The sequence below is a fragment of the Nuphar pumila genome, chromosome 11, assembly GCF_984573655.1.
Source record: "Nuphar pumila chromosome 11, dmNupPumi1.hap1.1, whole genome shotgun sequence".
Taxonomy (NCBI): Eukaryota; Viridiplantae; Streptophyta; class Magnoliopsida; order Nymphaeales; family Nymphaeaceae; genus Nuphar; species Nuphar pumila.
This window is the reverse complement of record NC_143259.1, coordinates 85704085-85714746: the sequence shown is the minus strand read 5'-3', so window position 1 is coordinate 85714746 and position 10662 is coordinate 85704085. Positions and strand designations below refer to the sequence as shown.

The following is a 10662-nucleotide window of genomic DNA, read 5'->3' as shown; positions in this document are numbered from 1 at the left end:
ATAAATTCATTAAGTTTGTAATTTATGACTTGTAAGATTCCAATGCAAGAGTTTATTTCGCCAAATGTTATTGAGTTTGTGCTCTTACTTGTAACCTGCCCAAATGAATTGACTGGTGATTTAATAAAACATTTCTGTTGTTGTAAAAAAAAAAATTATTCTAATATTTTTTAGTAAAATATTTGGGGCGTTACACCAGGGAACTGTATAACCTATCAACATGAACCTTTACCTTCAGATTTCATCATATCACAAGTTTTGAATGAAGCTAGACCACACCTTTCCAATTTCAAGTCCTAATTTTCTTACATTAATAATAGGCATTGATATATTGAGCAATGACAAACAAAGAAAATCTAATAAAAAAAATTAGCACCTGAATTTACACTTTCCATCCATTAGTAACTAGAATAAATCTCATTGATTAAAAGACATGGACGTCACTTAAGAAGGAACGAGACAGCGATATCCAATTGGACAAGAACATATGACATAAATCACCAACATTAATGAAGATAAATCAATGTTAGTTCGTTGTATATCATCCACCAAAACTAGTTTAAAGTTTAACCACGAAGAATAGGAGGAGCCAACACAACTATCATCCCAACTACAATCCAATTTCAGCAGGTTGGATGAGACACCTCAAGAGTTTTAGAATGCTAACCAAATGATCTGAGAACTCGTCTTCAAAACCAAAAATTTTCAATTAAAAACAAAGATGGTTATCAAGTATCCTAGAATTAAGGACAACCAACATCAAAAAAGTTCAAGAATGATTACCATACAGTTCAATCTGAAACCCCAAAAAGAAAAAAAATATTTTTTCCACAGAAACAAAGCTATAATCATGGAAACTTAACAATGCAAGAATCAAACAAATTCAAGAAATGCACCACCAACAAATCACAAGCGTATACATGCCCACAAAAGAAACAATTTTTTTGGTAAAAAAATAAAAGGAAGGCTAAACGAAACGAGATCTGAGATAAATTATAGGGAGAGAATTTCTTTACCTGGTTCTTTCCGGCGGTGATTTCGAGCTTGAGCTCCTGAACGATGCTCTTGCTCTCGAGGTCCCAGATCTTCACGCTGTCCTCAGTGGTGGCGCAAAGCCAGTACCTGTTGGGGATGAAGCAGAGGGCATGGATGCTACTGCCAGCGTCGAGCGAGTAGAGTCGTTTCCCCTCGGCAAGGTCCTAGTGGAGGGTGACCCCATCCTTGCCATTGCTGACACAGAGCGATCCGTCATGGGAGACAATGACAGTGTTGACGTAACTGGTGTGTCTGGCGAGGGTTCACCTGAGCTTACAATTGGTGAGGTTCCAGACCTTGATAGTCTTATCCCAAGAGCCAAAGACGATGGTGGGGGTGAAGGTGTTGGGGGAGAATCGAACACAGCTGACCCAGTTGGTGTGGCTGTCGGCATCCTGGATGGTGTACTTGCACTCACTGAGTGTGTTCTAGAGCCTAATGGTGCGGTCGCAGGAGGCTAAGACTATCTGGCGATTGTCGAGGGAGAAGATGGCAGAGAGGATGTCCTTGGAGTGGCCGAAGAAGCAGCGGGTGGTGGCGCCGGTGTCGAGGGAGAGGATGTCCCACCCGCCGCTTCATCGACACATGGTGGTGAGAGAGATGGAGTGAGGGAAGAAGGGGGAGGTGAAGGAGAGAAATCGAGTGGTGGGTGGCGGTTGCGTACAAGGGATGAAACAAAAAGGGAAAGAAATGGGCGCACATTAGGGTTTTACGGGGGGGGTTTATCGAAAAGTAGTGATGGAAACATTCCATCTCAAACGGGGTCACTAATTAGCGATAGCGTAGCGTCAAAAAAAATTTGTCGCACATCCATCGCAAAGTTGCGATGGAGTTTGAGACAGAATGTTTCCGTCGCTAATTAGTGACGAATTTTAAGATAGAATTTTCCATCGCTAATTTCGCAACTAATTCCAATTTTAGGGACGACTGGTTTTCTCTAGCTAATCCGTCGCAAATTCGTGATGGATTATTTCTATTGCAAATTTCCATCGCTAATAATGTTTTTCTTGTAGTGTAATTTCCATCAGCATCCTAAGCTCCTTCTACTAAAATCAAGTCCAATCACAATCATATTGGATTATCAATGATTACTTACCATACATGGGGGACCATATTCTTTATGCATGTGATCAGGTACCAGCATATCTACTTTTGTTTCACTTCCGTAAAAGCATAACAGTTTCAATATTGCATAATAAGTGTAAAAATGCATGACCTTGCTTCAGTATCTATGATCACTTCACCAAGAGAGCCTTCCATTTTTTTAGAAGGTTGGAAAAGTATTGTTCCAAGTCTCGTAATTAGAAAGGTTTTGTTCCTACTTCCTCTATGCCCCTTATCAAGTTGGTGCTAAAGAGCTCAAAAGGACAGAAGGCAGTCCCATGGCAAAAACTGAGATGCTTAATGTGATCCCTAAGTAGCATGCTCTTCTCTTCTCTGTAATCATATTTCTTGCTGGGAAGGAAAAATCTTTAGGCTATTTTCTTACTCTAGAAATGTGAAAATTAAAGGATGGACTGGATAAAAATAATTATAGGAATTTGAAAGAACTTCAAAGAGGATGAAAATCTCGTATTTTGATTCTCTTGTCCACTGAGAGGCCGAACACTGTATTTATAATCATAAAGAGTTCTACAATATAACAAAGTTTTACTTTTACAAGATTTGTAATACATTATTCTAGAACACCTATGAATTATCATTTTTTATAATTCTATAAAAAAATGATAACTCCTATTCTATCAAAAACGATAATGCCAGTTTCATGAGACTCCTGATTGAGTAGATGCATTTGAGTTATCTTGAACACCTTTTATTGTTTTAAGACTCTGAGAATTCGTGGAAGCTTTATCCTTATTATGCCTTTGCTAGCTCAATGTAGAGTCAACAACGTTGCGCTTGTCACATATAAAAACAAACCTCGAAAACATAAGAGGTTTAGTGAGATCGTCAGCCAGTTTGTCAAAGGAGGAGATAAACTAAAGTTGAAGATGACCCTTTTGCACATGATCCCGAACAAAATGAAAATTAATTTCAACATGTTTGGTACGAGTATGAAAAACCAGATTTGCTGTGAGATATAAGGCTCCAATATTATCACACTAGAGAATGGGTGGAGAAGTAGGGACAACGCCAAGCTCAGTGAGAAGAGACTTGAGCCAAAGAAGATTAGATGCAGCACAAGCAAGAGACTTGTATTTGGCTTAAGTGTTGGATTGAGCTATAGTCCGCTGCTTGCAAGAAGACCAAGAAACCAAAATTAGAACCTAGAAAGACAACAAAACCACTTGTTGACTTGCGGTCATCAAGGCTTCCAGCCCAGTCAGGATCAGAGAAGGCACTGAGCTAAAGAGAAGAAGACCATGAGAGGAATAAGCCATGGTGAATGGTATCCTTGATATAGCGAAGGATGCAATGATGACAGACCAATGCGTGATCATGGGCTAATGCATGAATTGGAAAACCTTGTTGACTGTAAAGGCAATGTCAGGCCTTGTGATAGTGAGATATTGAAGACTACCCATAATGCAGCGATATAAAGTAGAATCATGAAAAAGAGGAGTATCACCTTTAGATAGCCGAGTAGAGACACTCAGAGGAGTAGAAATCAACTTCATATTAGTCATAGATGCACAACAGAGTAGAGTAAGTGCGTATGTGCACTGGCAGAGAAGAAGCTCTGATGAAGCATAATGGACTTCAATGCCCAAAAATAATTTAATCTTCCAAGATCTTTAATGGAAAAAGCAAGACTGAGGCGCTAAATTAACTGCTTGATGGAAACGGTGGAATTGCAGGTGATTATGATATCATCAATATAAACTAGTAAATAAATAACCAAATCGAGATCATGGTAAATAAATAATGAAGCATAAAAAAGAGAGACCATTTAAACATGTTGACGAAAAGACGAGTCTGCTTGAGACCATACAAGGCCCAATCAAGTTTGCATACATGCTGAGGAAAAGAGGAGTCTTCAAAACGAGGAGGTTGTGCCATATAAACATCTTCAGATAAGAGACCATTTAAAAAGGCATTATTAAAGTTCAATTGGTGTATTGGCCAATCTGACGAGACTGCAAGAACAAGAACAACATAGATGGTGGTGGGCTTCACTATGGGACTGAAAGTCTTAAAGAAATTGATGTCTTCCTCTTGATGGAAACCCTTAGCAACGAGACAGGCCTTGTAACGAGCCACAGAGCCATTAGCATGTTATTTAATTCAAAAAACCCATTTGGATCCAATGATATTATAGTGAGGCAGAGGAGGAACAAGGTGACAAGTGTGATTTTTTTGGAGTGCATTAAACTCTTCTTCCATAACTGTGCACCATTTGGGGTCAAGATTAGTCAGTTTAAACGAAGTAGGTTTGGGTGTGAGTAGGACAGTGCTAAAGCAAGCAAGAGGTAGGGGATAGTGGGTGGTGGTGAAGACATGGGGTTTAAGAGAGTTGGTCATAGAACGAGTGATCATAGGGTGGGTATGGTTAGACGGGCAACTCACGATGGAGTCAAGAAAAGGGGAATTAGAGGACACTGTCAAGGAGAAATCAGTTGGATCAGGAGCAAAAATGTGGCTCACAGGAGAAGAAAGATCATGCAAAGTAGGGGGATAGATATATCAGAAGGGATCATCGGTTAAGGAGGAGGTGGTGGAAGAGTATCAAGAGGGGGTAGGGCAACAGGAGGAGAAAGGCCCCACTCGAAAAGACTAGGCGATGGTGAACGAGCAGACGGAGAAACGGGTCCAAAAACATACTCATTAAAGTAAACATGATGAGAGATATAGAGGCGGAGTTGAGAGGGGCCGAAACAAAGGTAGCCTTTATGGCGAGAGGCATAACCAAGAAAAATACAGGGAGTAGTCTTTGGTTAGAATTTTGAGGTACGATAGGGTGTTAACAAGGGGTATCAACGGGCACCAAAGACACAAAGATGGTGATAGTTAGGGGGTTTATGAAAGAGAAGTTCATACGGGGTCTTACAATTAAGTACTAGGGTGGGTACCCAGTTAATGATGTAAATGGAAGTGTGAAAAACATCGACTCAGAAGGTATATGACAACGAGAAAGTATGTAACAAACTAAGCCTTGTTTCAATGACATGTCAATGTTTGACCTCAACAAGCCCTTTTGTTTTGGGGTACGCGGGCACAAAAAATGATGGAGTATGCCATGGTCCCATAAAAAACTTTCAAAATCATGACTGATAAATCCACCTCCATTATCAGTTTAAAAAGTCGATGGAGAATTGAAGTTGCTTTTTAGTGACATGCTTGAAAGACTTAAAACACTCAAACACTTGTGACTTAGTATGCAGTGGAAAAAGCCATGAGAAATGAGAAAAATCATCCACCATGATAAGATAAAAGTGAAAACCTTCACGTGAAGCGACTGGAGTAGGCCCCCAGACATCGGCGTGTAAAAGTTCAAGTGGAGATGTTGTAAAAGAGCAAGAGTGACCAAAAGGAAGTTTATGAGCTTTGCTAGTAAGACAACTCTCACACACTTTTATTTTGTTATTTTTATTAACAGAAACAGAATGATGAGAGTTTAAGTAAGAAACAATCTTCTTATTTGCATGCCCAAGACGTTTGTGCCATATGTCAAAAGAAGTCATTCTGTTTGCATATGTCGCCACCTGCATATGATCATCAAATTTGATTAGATATAGTCCCGCGTTGGATTTTGGTCTCCTGCGATGAATCTTGCCTGTCTCTCGATCCTTGACAAGAAATTAAAAAGGGGTGAATTAAAAAATACAATCATTATCTTTATTAAACTAACCCACAGATAAAAGGTTCTTTGTAATAGAAGGAACATGAAGAACATTCTTTAAATCAAATGAAGAGCTATGAGCTTTCAGAATAAGATTACTAGTGTGCGAGATGGGAAGCATTGGTTGATATTTTGGAAGTGATATTTTTAAAACAATCTTTTTCAATAAAATCTTTGGAAAATCGTCAACCAAAAGTAAATAACCGACTTTCCATGAAGTGGTAAGTACGGGTCGAATCCACAGGGAACGGGAGTTACTCAAATATTTCTAAGAAATTCAATTTATTAATCAAGAAACACTAGTTACAATTACAATGCTAAAACAATTACAAATTAACACTACAATTAATTAGAAAAGCTTTTCAGTCTTCTGTTGCATGCCAAGGGTATTTCTGTCTTTTCGCCAATTCTCAATTCTCAGACTTGGACAAGAATCCCTGGAAAATGGTTATGCTTTTCAACCTAAAAACACAGGAAAATACAAAGTTAGTAACTAATTCGAATAAATCAAAATAGAAATGAAACTAAACCTAATTTTCAAGAATTTCACAAAATAAATCCTAATTACAAGACAATAATCAAATAAAATATGAAACTAATTCTAAAATTACCTAATCTAAGTCTAACAATGCTGGATGATGTAGATGCAACACTTAAAATGCAGAAACTGATGAAAACAGACCGAAAATGCCTAAAAGAATGAAATTACCAATCTACCCCTAAACAGTGCAAAATAGACTTTTGACAGTTCTTTAAAAACTAACTGTTTGACAGAGCAAACGAGGTCCAATTTTCCCAAAATTTGTTCTATTATGTAAATGACAGATTCAAGAATCTGATAGTTTTTACATAATTAAAAAATGATATCTGGAACTCCAGATATAAGCGTTTCAAAACTGGGAAAAATCAGGATATCGCTGGTCCCAAAATTTTAAAATCCGAAAAAGCGGTTTTCACAAAACGCTTAAAAATCAGACCAAACCAACTCGGATCAAGCTGAAATTTGGTCTGAAGATAGTTAACACACCAACAAAGTGAATAGAAAAATAATATTTGGAAAACTCGAAATTTTTGCACATGAAATGATGACAGTGCGACAGGGAAAAAATCGGGTTTTGATTTCAATGCACTATTCACTTTATAAGTCTATTTTAAACACTAAAAATGCAATCCAACCCTAATGCAATCTAAATGACACTGAATGACAGTTAATATGCAGTTGATGAATGCAATTATGTTAAATGAATGGAGAAATAAACACAAGATGCAATTTATGACTAACACTAAGTTACGCTAATTATCCAATGCAACTAATTTAATCAATGATGCAAACCTGATTACAGAAATTAAAAGATGCAGTTAATACAAACTAACTACAGCTTAACTACATGAACTACTAACATCAAACATAATGAGAAAATACACCTTAAATAAACACTAACTTCTAAAACCTAACCAAATCAATTAAGTGAATCACTAAACTAACTTATACTAAAGCTAATATAGATTAAAACTAAATGTAACTAAACCACTAAAGACCAAAGGGAGTGCGGGTTTAGAGTTGGGATGGAATCAAGTTCACGCCTCACACAGATGATCCAACTGGGTCGACCTACTTAGACACTGCCTAATTTAAAAACCTAAAAATTAAAACCAAATTAAAATATCCTAATGACCTAATTACTAACTTATAGTTAATACACTTAACTAAAGTAATTAAACCTAATGTCAATGTAGACTTAACTAAAAAGATTTAATGTTAATGTTTATCTAAGTCAATAACACAAAGTAGACAATGGAGTGACTAATTAATCAAATCCGAATTGACAAGTGGAGAGCCTCCAAATTCGTCCAACTCAAAAAGGGTTACTCTCATTAGCAATCTTCAAAACCAAATTGGAAACCTTGAATAGTTTAAATCGTCCCGCCCAAAATAGTCTACATTAATTGACCTTGCCTTAAAAGCAATCAAACAATCTTAAATATCTATCCCAAATCCTTGAAAACTTTTTAAGAAAGGAATTTGAAATTCAAGATTAGTTTCCAAAAACGTATACAGGATAGAAGGCTCTATCCTTAGTGGGCTTGAAAAGCACTTTAGGAAACTATAAAAGAAGAAACCGTCCAACCCAAAATAGTCCACACGATTTCCTTGATTTCCAAAAAGAAAGCAATTAAATCCCTTCCAAAAATCGTGTGGAACAATTGTGGCAAGTTAATTTTTGAAATGCCTACTTATTTCCACTTTTGAAAAATTAGATCCTTGCTCACTTTGCTGGAAAATAAAACTTCTAAAAACTTCTTTGGATTGAATCAAGAAGGTCAATAGTTACCATCCACGAATTTGAAGCAATCTCACTTATCAAGAAACGTTTTTGACTAATACCCTTAATACAATGAATCTAGACACTAAATTAAATTACCTAACCAAATAAAACTTACTAAAAATTTCAATAAAAATGTCTAATACAACCAAGCTCTGATGCAATGCACCTAGACACAATAAAAACTTTCTAAATGCATAAACTTCCTACCAAACACTGCATAGAGCTCTAATGGCTGACGCCCCACCTTGGGGAAGACGACTAACTAAACCACTACAATCAAAGTTTTAATTAACACAAATAACGAATACAAAAATTAACCAAACCTCACCACGATAATGATACATCTAAATCAACAATTGAATAGAACTAACAAATTATACTAATGACAGCATAAACAAACTATTTAACATGCTGGAAATCATAGAACACATAACCAATACATCATCTACACGCCTAAACAAGAACATAAAATAGTTGAAATTAACTAACACGAAATTTACCACAAAATAAATCTCTACCTTAACTAATTATTAATCACAAATTAGGCTAATATACTAAAATGAAACTAAATGGAGAATCCTATAACCGGCTGGACAACACCTAAAACAAAGAAAACAATAAAACTCAAATTTTTAATTTTTCAATTACTATAACACACAAAACAGTAAAACACCAAAACGATATTTAGAAAGACCCGAATACGATGAACGTGACTAACACAACTTTACGAGACTGTCAAACTGCAAAGCAAACAGCAAACTACACGACTTACACAATGGACTCACACGCACTTAACCAAATTCAAACCTTCATTCAACGATTTTGGCAAAAACATTCACACGACACATAAGGAATCAAACCTCACCTAAAACGAAATTAAATGACACTGGAAACAAATGAGTAAACTCAAATCACGCAGTAAAACCACAAAAAATTTACAGACCCTAGACTTATTAAAACCCAAAGATCAGTTAGACTCAATCTAGCCGATTTTTCTTTTCTTTTTAATTGAAACAATAAGCAATCAGACCCAACAACTAAATTAAATCAAAATGCTATTTTTTAAATATGTTTTTCTGTAAAAGCAACACACTGAAACACAATGGATAGAAAATAAAATCGACTAGAATAACCTCTAGCCGATTTACACGTTTTGAGTGAAAAACGATGGAAATCAATACTCGAACACAAAAACAAGGAAACAAGATCTACCGTGCTGGTCTATGCACGAATGCTATTCTAAGGTTGAAACAATAAAAATAAAGAAAACACACAGAAAATAACAAAAGAAACACAAGCACACACGATTTAGGCTTTAACTAGAAGAAATAAGAGAAGAAGACCTACCTCAAGGGCGATCCGACGATCGTGGGGGAGAAGAGAGCGGACAATGGCCTTGGCTTGACATCCCGAACTGTTCGAGAATGCTGGAATATCACCACGAGCAGGGTATCTATAGCTGCAACACGTTGGAGATCCACCAAAGATGGAACAGGTGCCGATTCGCGATCGGAGGGCTCAGAAAACCAGATGGAGGTAGGACCGGCTCATCTTGTTGGGGTGTTTCGCACTTCCAAGCAAGATTAATGGTCTCCACCTCTGCTACACCTGCAAAAACACAACAAATGGTGATTAAACACAGCAAGGAAGATAAAGAACTGAATAAAAATGAATCGGGAGATTGAATAATGCTTGATTTCCAAGCAAAAACCAATCTTCAATGGAGAATGAGGTGGAATGAGAGGTTGGAAGGGGGCTGGAGTTAGATTCACTGTTTGAGGTGCCAATCCCAATGCCAAAGACGTCTAGGGCTCTTCTAAAAAGTATATTTATACTTTTTGTGTATTTTCAAAAACCATGTTATAATAAAAGTTTTTACCCTACGCCACTTTCTGGGGGGTTTTCTTCAAATTGTTTTCTAAATGGGTATGGATATGCGTGTGTGTTGGATTTGGGCTTTCTAAAGGTCGATCCAAAGTACAAATAGCCTAATTGGGTCAGATATGGATTCAATCCACCTCGAAATATATGCCCGAACACTGAAATAACCATAACTCTCTCATTTTAACTCTGATTTCTTTGAAATTCGAACCACAACCCCTTACTATCAAAATGCATCTAAACATGAGTTTAAAACCTTAATCTCACTACAAAATACATGAATAACTTGTTAACATGATGTGCATTTCATGCATCATCAAATACCCCCATGCTTGAATGTTTGTTAGTCCCTTAACAAACCACTAACTATGCTATGCAACAGAGGCAAGAAATGCTAGACATGTATGCATGAAAAACTAACTCACTTTCGTAGGAATCACGGTTGCATTTAGCTTATGAAACAAGCCCTTTAAACCCCTGGGTTACCCCAGTGGACGAGTAAGGTCTCGTGAGGATTTGCAAAGATGCTACCCACAAACATCAATGAAATGCAGGAATGATTTTTTTAAACATAGTAAGCAGTTAAGAAAATAGTTGAAACAAATATTTCATGTAATGGGCATTCTCAAAACAACTTCA

At 36.9% G+C, this 10662-nt stretch overlaps 1 pseudogene; it reads right to left on the bottom strand.

The window, feature by feature from the left end:
* Positions 1-769: 769 nt before the first annotated feature.
* The window catches only part of LOC149822461 (small ribosomal subunit protein RACK1 pseudogene), a 47534-nt pseudogene continuing 37641 nt past the window's right edge, over positions 770-10662 (bottom strand).